Source organism: Saimiri boliviensis, chromosome 2, assembly GCF_048565385.1.
Source record: "Saimiri boliviensis isolate mSaiBol1 chromosome 2, mSaiBol1.pri, whole genome shotgun sequence".
NCBI classification, from domain to species: Eukaryota; Metazoa; Chordata; class Mammalia; order Primates; family Cebidae; genus Saimiri; species Saimiri boliviensis.
This window is the reverse complement of record NC_133450.1, coordinates 45,899,217-45,914,100: the sequence shown is the minus strand read 5'-3', so window position 1 is coordinate 45,914,100 and position 14,884 is coordinate 45,899,217. Positions and strand designations below refer to the sequence as shown.

The window sequence follows — 14,884 nt, the reverse complement described above, 5'->3', positions numbered from 1 at the left end:
AAATGTGATTTTTAGCAGCAGTTAAGTGTCTGCTGTAGTACTCTGTTCATATCAAGTGCCCTGCAAATGTTGATGCTGGGTAAAAGAAAACACAAAACAAAACCAACATAATGGGGAGATGGAGTAAGTAAAGTGGGCAATGAAAATTAAATAAGAAAAAGCAAAGTTAAAGCAAGATAAAAGGTTTAATGGAGTATTATAGAATTATCTACTGAAAGGATGAAGTAGAACAAACTAAAAATAAAAAGGCAATATAACAGCTTAGATAAGAGGAATGTGGAGGCAGAGAAAAGCTGGAGAGGTAATTAGGACAATTACCTCCATGCAGTGGTTTTCAATCTTGGACCCACATTGGGACCACCTGGGGAGTTTTCAGAACTACCGAAGCCTGGGTGCCACCCCTGTAGAGTCTGATTTTACTAGTCTGAAGTGGGTTCTGGGCAACAGGATTTTAAACACTTCCTGACGTAATTCTGATGTGCAGCCAGGGTTGAAAACCACGGTGTAATAAAAAGAATTACAGGACAGTAAAGGTTTATACACTGTCGTACTCAGGGAACAAGGTAGAGGTGACACCTGTGACCATAGGGCCTGCTGTGGCATAGGGGTCTGCCAGTCTTCTGCTCCTTGTCCTTTCTCTATGACCAGTGCAGACCCCCTACAGCTCTCCTGCCTGGTGATTGCTCACTTCTTACAAACCAGAGGACACATAGCTCTGGTTAGGTCAGCATCAACCATCTTCCTGTTCCCTTGATCTCCTTCAACAGTGCTGGGCACTTAGTGGGTGCTTAGTTAGGTGCTATCATACCTGGCATTCTGGGTCCTTCTATGCTAGATGAAATGGGTTAAGTCTGTGTTCTTGGTTCCTCCTCCTAATTTTGCCCTGACCTTTCAGATAGAAGTTGTGTCCTATCCAGCTCCCTTTTGAGAGGTAGAGTTCAGCTGGGGAGCCCACTAGCTGGGATTCCTTACACTGGGACGTCACTGTGTGTGTGTGAGAGATGGAACCTAGCCTGTAGCACACTGGACTCACAGAGTAATGGGTTCTTGCTGTATTTCAACTTTGCATTCTTTTTTCTTCTCTCCATTTCTCCTTCCTCCCTTCCTCCCTTCCTCTGTTTTTGTCTTATAATTACCAGGCTCATGGCAGACCATAATAATCCAAGGATACCTACCAATAGGAGTGAAAACGTGTCCAGTTCCCTGAAATGGCCACTTGCTTTTGGAGGGAGGGAGATTACTGTCTGCTCTCCTGGAATTGCAGATTTCACAGTGAAGATTTGCTGCCCCAGGGAGAGCATTGGGTGGAATGGAAAGTTACTGCTGTCTCTGGAAATCCTCTTTGATTTGTTCTGCTTGCTGGAAGTCTGTGGGGGTCTGCTGGTCCTCAGGTTGAACATGGAGAAGCCATGAGACAGGGTTTCAGGCTAACAATAGACTAGTCCTATGTTTTTGTTGGTAGAAGCCCATTTATAAAAAAGAAAACAATGGTAATTGTGTACTTCCATTCAACAATATCCCAATATGGAGATAAAAACTTTAAAAACCTGGATTGGGAGCAGATGGAAAATTAAGTTTAAAAGGGCCCGAACAGGAGCCGCTCCCCCTTTGTAGTAGTCCCTGCGTGCAAGAAAATGCACTTCCCACTTTCCTTCTCTAAAATGGAGCAAAGAATTTTGCTCATGGTTCTTGGTTGGGAGTAGGCGGAGGGGATAGCTCAGGGTTAGAGAGAATATAAATGCTATTTTCTTCTCCTCTGGTGGTGGGATTTATGGAAATGTAGAATGTTTAGTGTTTAGAGGGAGCTCAAATTTTGTAGCTGGAATCATACTTCTGTGGAATTAAGATTTTATTTTACAGATCTTATATTCCTTCAGTTGGCCGATTACCCCTGGGGCACCACAGGGTGGTGACAAGGATGGGCCCTCACTTCCCAGAGCCCTAGGGAAACTCCCCATTTCATTTGCTATGGGGGAGCAAATAAACTCTTCATCCTTCAATCCACGGGAGAGAAGAAAGCTGTAGGGGCATCTCTGGGAGTGAGATCCTCCCCCATTCCACCTCCAGAGGGAGACAGCGAGATGCTCCTATCTGGTAGGCTGGGTCTATATGCCAGAAGAGGGGAGAAGACAGATGAATGGGGACTTATCCTCATTCCCTTGGGAGACGAGTGGTGGGTCTGGCCCTCCGTGCCAGGGGCTCCCACAGCCGATTGACACAAAAACTGGTATCACCCAACAGTTCCACAGGTACCTCCCAATTCTTGAGCTAATACACCTACTACTTTTTGCTTAGCTTTATTACAGACTGGGAGGAAAAAGGAATGAGGCTGAAAGACTGCCAAAACATGGAGTCAGAGCTAACTAAGGAAACAATGCAAGGGCAACACGGAATCGTTGCAGGATACTTTTGGGAAGGCAGCTGTGTAGATTAAAAAAAAAAAAGTGTTTCTGAGTATAGCTTTGGGGGCTATAAGAAGAGAGTTCCTAAACCATTAAGTGGGAAAGTGAGTACAGTATTTGAGTGGGATCTTAGACCTACAGCAGCTTGGGCCACTATAAACCGGTGTCCTGGTCACGTCTGGGAAACCTCACCTACTACGCATCTGTTGCGATCCTGTTGCAGTGACCTGCACACCTCAGGCATTCTTGCTGGTCATGTGGGGTTTATATTGAGTCTGGTGGCATGTGGGACAGGTGTGGGGAAGGACTAGAGTAAATACACTTTCTTTATAACATTCGCCATGGTTAGAGACGCCACAGTTCAGAGTGGTTGTTTCATAATCACCACTGTCCTGCCTTGTGAAAGCCTGGTTTAGAATGCAAGTGCTGTTACATTCATCATGTATATGACAAGTTAAAGGGCTCTTAACATTGAGCTATGTAATGAATGTTTAGTATGAGTGAATGAAAAGATTATTGAATAGAAATACGAGCTATCCAATTGGCAGGGCTTTAATTGCCAAGTATTCTGAGAGTTAGCACACATGCATAACTGAGTAGTGACTGTGGGAACTTGGGAAGTTACCAAAGGAGGGCAAGGAAAATATTATGTGCAGCAAGATTACTCTTGCATGGTGAACAGTCTCAGCATCTATCCCACTGGAATAACATCATGAGTGGGATCACGGTACATGACAAAGCATGTGGTACCACTCTAACCCATCAGCCATGTCCAGGCTGTGGTCAGAAACCAGAGATGTAGTCTAACAAAAGATGCATAGGGAATGGCGCATGCCACAGAGATGGACTAGAAGAACCCAGGAAAAGAGATTTTTGGAAGACTCCACTGACAACCATCTCTCTGTCAGAATACCTTTTTAAAATATGTGCTGGCTTAGGCTGGGTGTGGTGGCTTACACCTGTAATCCCAGCACTTTGAGAGGCTAATGCGGGTGGATCACGAGGTCAGGAGATTGAGACCATCTTGGCAAAAAATGGTCTTGATTTCAACATGGTGAAATCCTGTCTCTACTAAAAATACAAAAAAATCGGCCGGGCCTGGTGGCACGCACCTGTAGTACCAGCTACTCTGGAGGCTAAGGCAGGAGAATTGCTTGAACCTCGGAGGTGGTGGTTGCAGTGAGCTGAGATCATGCCAAAGCACTCTAACTTGGGTGATAGAGGGAGACTCCGTCTTAAAAAAAAAAAAAAAAAAAGGTGGCCGGGCATGGTGGCTCACGCCTATAATCAAAGCACTTTGGAGGCCAAGGCGGGTGTATCACCTGAGGTCGGGAGTTCAAGACTAGCCTGACTAACATGGTGAGACCCATCTTAAAATAAATAAATAAATAAAAATAAAAATAAAAAAGGTACCAGCTCACATCCCAGATTGGTGACCTAGAGGCTGAGCTGAGTCGCAGCTGCAGTGTGCTCAGATAACTGTTGCCTTTATTGAAACCTGCTGTGTTTGCATTGACTCACAACATGGTTGGTGACTCAGCTGGACAGCATACCCAATGCCAAGCAGAAATTCCTAGTGCCACCATCTGCCCAGAGGACTCCTCGTTAATAAATATTACGGCGTAAACTATATGTTTATCCAGGGAAATGCCATGGGAAAGTCACACTAGCAGAAAGGGAAAATACAGTCTAAAATGCCATGGCAGTTGAAAAATGTGTTTTTGTGAAGGAGATGCAATTCAGTCAATTTTCCTCTGATTTTGACAGGTTAAACTCTTAAGTTTCAAGTATGTGGAGACTAAGTCAAAAATGTTATAAGGCAAACAAGATGAAAAAAAGCAGCCTTTGTATATACACACGAGGGAGCGGTGCAAAGGGACCAATGTCCATACTGTAGTCAGGGCCTCCCTGTATGGTAAGTCAGGGCCCCGGACTCACTTAGATGGATCATCCAGCACAAAAAGTCTCTTGGATTTTCTCTAGTCGGTACTTAGGTTCTATCAGTCCTCTTTTCTTCTAAGGGCATAGGAAGCCTTGGCTGATTTTGACTGGTAGAGGAGGCCTTGGGAGAGGCTTAGAACTGAATGGGATTAAAATGCAGAGGAAGGACCGGAAATGCAGCTGCCACATGCCATTATTAGAACTGATGGTGAAACACCTTTCTGAAATCCAGGGAGCCTTCCTCTTCTGACCTCCTCTTTGGCCCTGAATCGAATCCTCTAAATGCTGAGGAGTCAACATTATGTGGTTGAATTGCACTCTGGTTGGGTGGGAGCACTTTAGGCAAGCCCCTTGGCACCTTCTTTTTGTCTTTTTATTTTAAAGTAGGGAATAGATCCAAGTGAAGCCTATTGTGAAGAGTAAGTCATCCATGGCTGTAACATGCCAGCATCGCCAGATGGGGTGCGGGAACGTAGGCAATTGATAAAACCTTTGCGGCAGCTGCTGTGACCACAAGGGATGATACTGGCTCGATTTAGCATTTTGAAACTTAAGTATTCACCTCATGCTAATGTATGTAGCTGTGTTCTCTCATTTGAGGTTGTTCATTTGGAAATACAGAAGGATGAGGCATTATTCCTTTAAATAAAATATTCCCTTTCATATCTGTGTCTCAGTGATCCCTAAAGCAGAAATTCAGTTCAAACATTAAATTCAATAATCATATATTAAACAGTTACTCTGCAATGCACTATGGAAACTGAAGATGAAACAGACCAAGGATCCCTGCCTCGGGGGTTTATAAATTAGGAAGAGGATGAAGGAAGTATGCAAACAATCATGGCAAAAGGGAAAACACATAAAATAACTCAAGAGAGGTAAGTGCTTAGGTGGTTCAACTGGGGGAAGATTGTATCCTCAGAGGAGAGTTTTGCATTGGAGATATAAATTTGGGAGTCACGGGCATATATGTGAAATTAGTGCTGCGAGGGTGAATAAGATCATCTAGGGAGAGATCGAGAAGAGAAGATAGACCCAGGCAAGGGCCGTGGCTGCTCTAGTATTTAGAAGCTGGACAGTGGAGGAAGAGCCAGCAAGGGGGACTGAGAAGGAGAAGCTAGTGATGTAGAGGAAAATCAGCCAAGTGTGGCATCTCAGAAGCTAAGTGTGAAAATCATTTCGAGGAGGAATGGGCAGCCGACGGTGCAGCTTCCACGTTGGGAGGTTGTATGATCACTGGCTATTCACTCACGTGCTTGTCCTGTGTCTGTCTCCTCTTATTTTAAATGGATAAGTCCACAGGGCAGGCTGCATGTCTGTTTTGCTCACACCATGCACTCAATGTCTGGCACAGCACTTGGCACATAGTAGGACTCAAGATATATTTGTTGCAGAAAGGAAGGAACAAAAGTCTAAGGTGTTTATACTTAATTCAGTAGACAAAGAGTAGTATCTGAATAACATTTCCAGGTTTCTGACAGTGAGTTTGGTCTTAGCGAAAAATGCAAGCCTTCTTTTTGAGGCCTGTACAGGCCCACTGGCCTTACGCAGAGCTCCTCTCAACATCATTAGGTATCCTTCAGTCTGGATGCACAGAAATGAGGAAACAGCAGGAATCTACCTGATTCCCACATAATCCTTCGGGACAGTATTTGCCTGTAAAATTTCATGAGGTCTCAGTGGCTGTGCCATTACAAAAAGAATTCTGTGATTCCAATCCCAGGTTAAATAGGTATCTTTATGGCAGGGGTTCTAAGAGCATTTAATATGGTAATAAGAATATTAAGTACTAAGAGAAGGCTATTAATATGTAGCATTTGCCAAAATTATCTGATGGTGGAATTCTTCTTAATTGTGCAACAACTGTTAACATCTTGAGGGACAGTGACATTCTGAAGAATAATTGGGCAAATGTTGGCCCAGAAGAATTCTAAGAAGGAAAAACAATCATTTTAAATTCCTTTTTAGTTGACAGCAGGAAAAACTCCCCATGATGGAGACAAATTACATGGGTGGAGTTAAAGGGTATGGCAGGTTATAATTATTATTCTGAAGTATTTGATCCACTCTTCCATGAAAAAGGGTTACTGATTCCTACCCATTGCTATGTGTCTTCCAGTGCCTCCTGTGGGAAAGGTGTGAGTCCTTGCTTAGCTGATTTTGTGCTTGGCCATGGAAAGGCTTTGGCCAATGAATGTGAGTGGACATGATGTCTGCTGTGTCTGAGCAGAAGTTTTAAGAATTATCTTGAGTTTCTGCTAGCATCTCTCTTGTTCTTTTTCTTCTGTCATAAGAACAGCGTGGAGGGGCATGGTGGCTCATATCTATAATCTCAGCACTTTGGGTGGCCAACACAATTGGATTGCTTGAGCCCAGGAGTTGAGACCAGCCTGGGCAACATGGCAAAACTCCAGCTCTACAAAAAAAATTTCAAAAATTAGCCAGGCATGGTGGCATGCACACCTGTAGTCCCAGCTACTTGGAAGGCTGAGGTGGGAGAATCGCTTGAGCCCAGGAGGTCGAGGCTGCAGTGAACTGATGTTGCACGATTACACTCCACCCTCTGGGCAATAGAGTGAGAGGAGACCCTGTCAGAAGAAAAAGTGTCCCAAATAGTGACTTATCTTTCATCCTGGGCTCTGGAATGGGAAGGCACAGGGAGCAGAGCTCAGCAGCCAATTGATAGTAAAAGCAGGAAGAAAAAAGTAAATGTTCATTGCTGTAAGCCACTGAGGTCCTGAAACTGTTTGTTACCACAGCAAAATTGATTAATACAGAGAGGAAAATATGGAAGGGTGATCTGACTATGGCAGCTGTTTTATTCTAGAGCTCTCAGAAGAGACACAACTTCAGAGGAGGAGGAAGCTGAATCAGAATGGCTGTTTACAGCTGACTTTTTGTATAAGGCAAAAGTTTTACTCTTGCTCTGATTAAAAACAACTTCATAAATGAAAGTGGTTCAATCTAGCCCAGATAAAGATTTACAGATCTAGTGCAGCTACCAGGCACTGCAATATCTGAGAAGAAATCTCAGTGTTTTACACCAAATGAAATAAAAGAGCACAACAAAGTGAAAGTTCACAGCCAGCTCCACTGGTGGTGTTGCCTCTCTGGGGGGCACTTTACCAGTCTCTCTGGGTTTCCACATTGGCAGGATGAGGAATAGATCAGTGCACCTGTGGTACCAAATTATGGGAAAGCTCAGAGGTTTGAGATGGCTCTTTAATAAGAACAGAAAGTTATTAATAAAAGGATTGATCATTATTCAAGGAAATAACATTCTCCTTTTCCTGTTCCCTTCCTCTTTGCTTTTCTTAATTCTTTATCTTCTCAACCCATACCACTACCATTTTGGCTGCTCTGTTCTGTGGTGTGTACAATAGCAGAATTTTGGAAGTATCTAAGCTTTCCTTGGCAGGGAATTTACATTCTGTGGTTATGGGACCCCTGTGAAAGCTCTGATGTAAATTCACCTCCCCACAAAAAGAAACTGATTGTGTCTAGTCTGGGGTTCCACATTTTTCCATAAATTTCCAGTTTATTTGTATTCATTTTTAAAACATATAAAAATTTAAAAAGTTTTTATTTACTAAGTTCTGGGATACACATGCAGAGAGTGCAGTTTTGTTACATAGGTATACATGTGCCATGGTGGCTTGCTGCGTATTTTCAGTTATATTTTAATATTTTCTTTTTTCTTTTTCTTTTAATAGCGATGAGGTCTCGCTTTGTTGCCCAGGCTGGTCTTGAACTCCTGGGCTCAAGTAGTCCTCCCATCTTGGCTTCTCAAAGTGTTGGGATTACAGGCATGAGCCAGCACACTTGGCCTATTTTCAGTTATTTATTTTCATTGCAAGCATCAGAGACCAAGGTGAGTGTGTATCTGTGTAACTATTGAAGATGCTCATCTTCTCCCTGGGTCATCTGAAAGAACCTGCAAACACACCTTACCTTGGGGAAGCAAGTGCTTTTTCTGTTATGAGCCTACGTTACCTCCTCTGAGAAGTGCTCCCCATCTCTAGGCCATCATTTCCTTCCCTGTGATCTGTTTGCTCCTTCCTCTGTTAGTAAGTTTCTATTTTCATGTCTGTTTCTTCCACTAGGAAGAGCACCTTGAGGACAGGAATTGAGCTTTGGCTGCCTTTGTAACTTAGCATGTGGCATAGTACCAGGAATATTGTACGTGCTCAGCACATATTTGAGGGATGAGGATATGCCTCCCCATAATTATAGACTTGTGTATTTTAATGATACAGCTACTGAAAATAGCCACACAAAATGAAAAACACCAAAAGGCTTCATCATAAGCCCAGCCAGTAGTCACTGAGAAAATAATAATCATGTTGGGCCCCTCTGATTTCTTCATGTCTAGCTAGACTCTCTGGGCAGATTTTACTTACCTGTTCAGGGTCCCTATGTGGGAGCTGGCTCAGACCTATAGAGGACCATCTAATCCTGTTCAAACTGTCCTGTGTGCCCAAGAATGGGCTCTTGAGTATGCCAGACAGAATGAGTAGAAATCAATGGTTTCTGAGAAGCCATGGACTCTAGCTCAGGGGGACATTGGAATCTCTAAGATCCCTAAAAAGTGAGAATATGGCAAGGCTTGAGGCCCCACTACAGCCTGGAGTTTGTGATAATGATTAAATTCTGGGAAGTCTCAGAATGTGGGAGATTCATTCATTTATTCATGCAGATATGTTTATGCCGTTTGTCAGGCTGAATGATAAGCAAATGCAGATATAGTCCTTGATCTCTAGTGCTTATGAACTCATGAGAAAATAGGCATAATCAAATTAATAAAATATTACAACCTGATATATGAAAGCATTAAAGAAAAAACAACCTGAACTTGTCAGGAGATCTCAAGATGCCTCTGAAAAACTGTGATGTGAAGGCTTTGATCTTTTTTGTTTAACTCCTTTCAATAGGAGTTAAACAGGGAATGAGGAGGTGGGATAAGTGTTGCACAGGGAGGGAACAGCCTGTGCAAAGACCCTGGGGTGAGAAGGCACCTGGTACTTTCAAGTATTTAATAGCTGGAAGAAGGCATGTTTGGAAAATGGGAGAGAGAGGAGTGAGAGGTATAGCAGAGGAGGTGAGAAGGAGCCAGACTGTGCAAGGTCTTAGAGGACTTTTAGGGATTTTGGTCTTTTGCTTATCTGCAATGGGAAGTTATTGAAGGATTTTTAATCAGGGGTATGACATGATCCTATTTGTATTTTGAAGAGATCACTCTGGCTGCCAAGGGGAGGACATATTGAATAGTACCAGAGCCCGGCTAGCTTACTCAAAAGGCTGTAGAAACAATCCGAAGAAGAAAATGGTAGTATTGACTAGGCTGGTGGCAGTGGAGGATGGAGAGCTGTGGACGGGTTTGAAATGATGGTGTTATTCCTTCAGATAGGGAACCTTAGGATAGGGCCATATTTGCAAGGAAGTTCTTGATTTAAGTCTTGAGTTGAAGTACCTTTGAGATACCTGAGTAGAAATATTGGTCAGGTGGACACATAGATATAATTCATGTATTCAACTCACATTTATTGACTACCTACTACAGGTTAGTTACTCTATTAAGAATGGTATGGTGCAGCAAAATATATTGAACTTGGATTCTCTCTCAAGGAGTTTAAAATTTATTATACAGTCATGATGAATGGCTGGACATTTAAGGATAGCTGTCTTTCAATATTTGAATATGTGAAGGTGAACTTAAGTCTGTGTTGCTCCAGAAGGCATAACAAATACAAAGAGATGAAGTTATGGGAGGCAGATTTTGATCTGGTATAGGAAAGATTTTTTGAAATAAGAATTATTGAAAATATTTGAATTGAGACTGGATGATCATTTATTCATTCAATATTTAATGAACATTTAAACTAAATGAAGAGATTTCTACTTGACTTTTAAGATCCTTTCCCACTTTCAAATTCAATGGTTCTAATTTTCTGTTTAAAATCTCGATTGTTCAGAATGAAGGTCACAACTTGATTTCCTTGAGTCCATTGTTTTTTTAATTTGGACCCTACCTGAGAGCTTTCAAGATAGTGTAAGGAGGACTTTCTCAAGGCTGTGGCACCTTCTGAATCAACAACGTGTTATATGGTAGAAGTAACACTCTCTTCATTGCTGGTCTCTGGCCTTCTCTGATGCAGAGGAAGTGGCATATTCACATGGTTTCAGATTCTCTTATTTTCTCTTGCCTTTTCACTCATAGCCATGGTTCCACAATGTTGGGTGACGTCTTTGTGAGGGCAGCCAGGATGCCTTCTGGCTGCCTTTGGGCATCAGATAGAAATCTTCTTTTTCTAGCCATCCAGCATGCCCAAGCTTTCTTCTTGGGAGGCTGGCGAGAGTGGCAAACCTATTCCTATGCCTGACAGTCAAATTCAGTCTTTTTGAGGGTTGGCAGACACTCTTTGGGATTTCTCTTCACTGCTCTGAACTCTTCCAAGTCAGCCCTTCTCATGATGGAAAAGAATCACAGAAAACAGAACAATGGAGGCAACAATAATATGAATTAAGTCAACTCTCAATTGCTTTTACCAATGGATGGGGAAGAAAATTAACAATATAGGCCAAGCACAGTGGCACACGCCTGTTATCCCAGCACTTTGGGAGGCCGAGGCAGGAGGATTGCCTGAGGTCAGGGTTCGAGACCAGCCTGGCCAACATGACGAAACCTCATCTCTATTAAAAATACAAAAATTAGCTGGGTGTGGTAGTGGGAACCTGTAATCCCCGCTACTGGGGAGGCTGAGGCCGAGATCACAGCACTGCACTCCAGCTTGGGTGACAGAATGAGACTCCATTTAAAAAAAAAAAAAAAAGAAGAGAGAGAACATGAACAATACAAGAATAATAGCTGATGTTCATGTCACTCATTTGGCTTTGGGATTTCTGCAGAGACACTTGGTCCATGCCCATACTGTGCTAGGGCCTTCAGTGGCCCTGTCTCCACCTAAGTCTGAGGCTTCAGATGTTACATAAAATGCTTCCTTAATTACCTGATAGTTAGTGCAGGAATTATTTAAATTTCTCCAGGTTTTTAACTTTAATTTTTGTCTGGTTTCTTTTTTCATTGTTTGTGCCCAGACCCTCAGACTGTTGGGCAGTCCAGCTGTTTTCTCCCAGGATTCCCTCCTCCTTGTCTCCAGGCTATTTTTCATGCTCACCCCAGGCCAACCTCAGGTTCTATGTTACCCCACCCCAACATGGGCCAGAACTTCATGTGCTCATTCATCTTACAGGAGGAGTGGACCACTGGAGGCATATATTCTTGTATTTCCTGTTCCTCTTCTTGCCAATCAGACTTAACCAGACACGATAATTTGTGGATTTTTTTTTTTTTTTTTTTTTTTTTTTTTTTTTTTTTTGCTTGATCTTGAATTGAAGATATGTGGTGCAAGATTCTGGGTTTCCATGGATAATCCATCATGGTGTGGTAAAAAGCATATTGACTCAGTAAATATTAACTCATTTATTTATCTGCTTGTGGATGAATGAGAAATGATAAAACCTAGAATTTATGTAATACCTTCCTCTAAGAAGCATACAAAGACTCACTATCACCCCAATGAGAATATTTATTATATTAGTAACACAAATAATCTGTAAGCTGAACTGGGGATGACTGACTGCCCATCAGTGAGCCCCACACCTGGTGGCACATCAGAATCCCTTCAGGAGATTTTTTTACAAATGTGGATTCTTAGGTGACATTTGGAGAAAATGTATTTATATTTTTTTCACCTCCACGAATGTTTTCAATAATGATGAATGCCTAGGTCAGTGCTTCTCAAACTTTAATATACATATAATTTACCTGGGGAGTCTTGTTTAAAATGCGGATTCTGATTCAGTGGCTCTAGGATGGTGCATGAGATTCTGCATTCTGGAAACCTTACAGGTGATGCTGATTATGTTTGTCTAGACTACACTTGGAATAGCAAGGTCTTAAGCCAGTGGCTTTCAACCCCAGGTGGAGGGAAGAGCAAGAGGAGGGGAAGGAGGTTGAGTTACCTGGGAAGCCAGAGCTTCAAGCCCACACCAATTCAATCAAAATCTCTGGAGATGTATCCCAGACATTAGTATTTTCAATGGAGATCCCCAGGTGATTCAAATATGCAGATAGAGTTGAGAACCATTATTCTAGAGATGCCTTAACCACATCTAAGGTCCATTTCTCTGTAGTCAGGGCAGGAGAGCCTGCGCACATGTCACATGGTTAGAGAGGGAGCAAGAGAGACAGGAGGAGGTACCAGCCTCCTTTTAAACAATCAGCTCACCTTGAACTAATAGAGTGAGCACTCATTCATCACCAAGGGGATGGAGCTAAGCCATTCATGAAGGATCTTCCCCCGTGAACCAACATCTTCCACTAGGTCCCACCTCCAACGCTGGGAATTACATTTATACATGAGATCCGGAGGGAACACACACCCAAACCATGTCAGCCCATTAACATCCACATGAGTGAACTTGAAGTGGATCCTCTTCCAGTTGAGCCCTGAGACGACTACAGCCCTAGGTAACACTCTGATGGAAGCCTGATGAGTGGCCTTGAGCCAGAGGATGCAGCTAAGCCACACTTGGATTTTTTACCATAGAAACTGAGATAATAAATGTTGTTCTGAGCCTCTAAGTTTTGAGGTGATTTGTATGTGACAATAGTTAACTAGTATACCCACCCTGAAATACTCTTCCTCTTCCTTCCTACTTATCCAAGTCATGCCTCTTTTAAGCCTCAGCTATTCTAAGACAATTTTCTTAGTGTGGTATTTATACTACACAACCATGAAAAAGAATGAAATAACATCTTTTGCAGCAACATAGATGGAACTGAAGGCCATTATCCTAAGTAAAATTTCCCAGAAATAGAAAGTCAAATACTGTGTGTTCTCACTTATAAGTGGGAGCTAGATGATGTGCACACATAGAAATGCAGAGCAGAATCATAGACACCGTAAGACTCTGACAGGTGGTAGCGTGAGAGGGAAGTGAGGGTTGAAAAATTACCTATTGAGTACCATGGTCACTCTTTGGGTGATGGGTACACTAAAAGCCCAGGCTTCACCACTATGCAACATATGCATGTAAGAAATCTGCAGTTAAACTAAGTATATACAAATAAAACTTTTTTTTACAAAAGCAAAAAAAGTTAAAAAAATTTCTTTTCTTTTTTTTTGAGTCAGCGTCTCACTCCTTCACCCAGGCTGTAGTGCAGTGATGTGATCATTCACTGCAGTCTTGAACCTAAGAAACTTTTCTCATAGTGATTGGTCCTTTTAGAAACTCCTAGAGCACTACACATGAAATCACTAACCCTCATTATCATATGTGCTGTCTTACATTTTTGTATTCTTTGTATCTTTTATTGTACTTTCTAATGCCCTGTCTTTTAAAAATAAATTGGAAACACATTGATGACAATAGAACTTTGAATAGAAATTGCCTTAGAACTTCGCGATTCCCACAAGCAACCCCAATACCACGAACAATGAGTACCCTACAAAAAATATGTGATGAAGATGATAGTGCCTTGGAAGAAATGTTGAATAGAAGGTGTCAGGAGGGCCGACTTTCAGTTGTAATTTTCACATTTATGTCTACTCTGTGTCCTAATACCTGAATTTTAACCTTAGGTGGGGAGAGGATTCCAGACAGATATTTGAGCAGAACAGAGAGTGCCAACAGGATGAAGGCCCTCCCTACATGAGTGTTTAATGTTTGTATCTTTAAGTCCCTCTTCCTACTTGTCTGCTCAGGGGGTTCCTCCAGGTCTTTGCTCCCTGCAGTCTCAGACCTTCTTGGCTTACCCATTTCAACGTGGGACTCAGAAATCAAATAATTATTTTCAATTTAGCTGACTCATACCCAATTCAGAAATTCCACATTGCCACAAGTATTTTTCTCTAAGATCTCCTTCAGCAACTGGCGTGAAGGAGGCCTGTGCATTGCCTCTTTCTGCTTATCCCCACGGGTCCCCAGGACTCCTCGGCAGCTAAGGGAAGATATAAAACACTCAATACCTGAAAGAGTTGTGAAAACATTTCAGAAAATAACTCTATTCACCCTTCTTCACAGAGGAAGAATTAAAGCTATCTCTAATAGCTTTGGAAATTTTGATTAGCATGGTAATGGAAAACCATCCTTGCTTTATCTGGCTTATGCACATGAACACTTTAACAATAAAGACTGCAATGAGCTACAGCACTCATGATAGTTAAAGTTCTGTTTATCTCAGCCTGGCTCCACAATGAGAAGGCCTGTTCAGTATTAAAAGCTGTTATTTTCAACCTTTCCTCAGGAGCCTGTGAGAGACAGGTGCAGCCTGCCCCTCCCCCCCGCCCACCCACTGCCACATCTCTCCACATAAATCCTAACAGTCTCTTCTGCCCTCTTCACCTGATAAAGAAGGCCCCTCGAAGCTAACTGCAAAGATAAGGCCCTTGCCCCCACTTCAGCTCCTGGCCTCTTTTATCAGATGTTACTGGTGGAGTGATCAGGCAGCCTCATCTCAGGTGTGGCGCATTTTAGCC

The 14,884-nt window shown here is 42.5% G+C and overlaps 1 long non-coding RNA gene and 1 gene segment (V, D, J or C); one reads left to right on the top strand and one right to left on the bottom strand.

Annotated features, from left to right (window-relative positions):
- LOC101043507 (T cell receptor alpha chain MC.7.G5-like) overlaps positions 1 to 14,884 on the bottom strand; it is a 277,290-nt gene that overhangs the window by 134,047 nt on the left and 128,359 nt on the right.
- The window catches only part of LOC120363888 (uncharacterized), a 109,943-nt gene that overhangs the window by 66,101 nt on the left and 28,958 nt on the right, over positions 1 to 14,884 (top strand). The gene's annotated exons all lie outside the window — the stretch shown is intronic.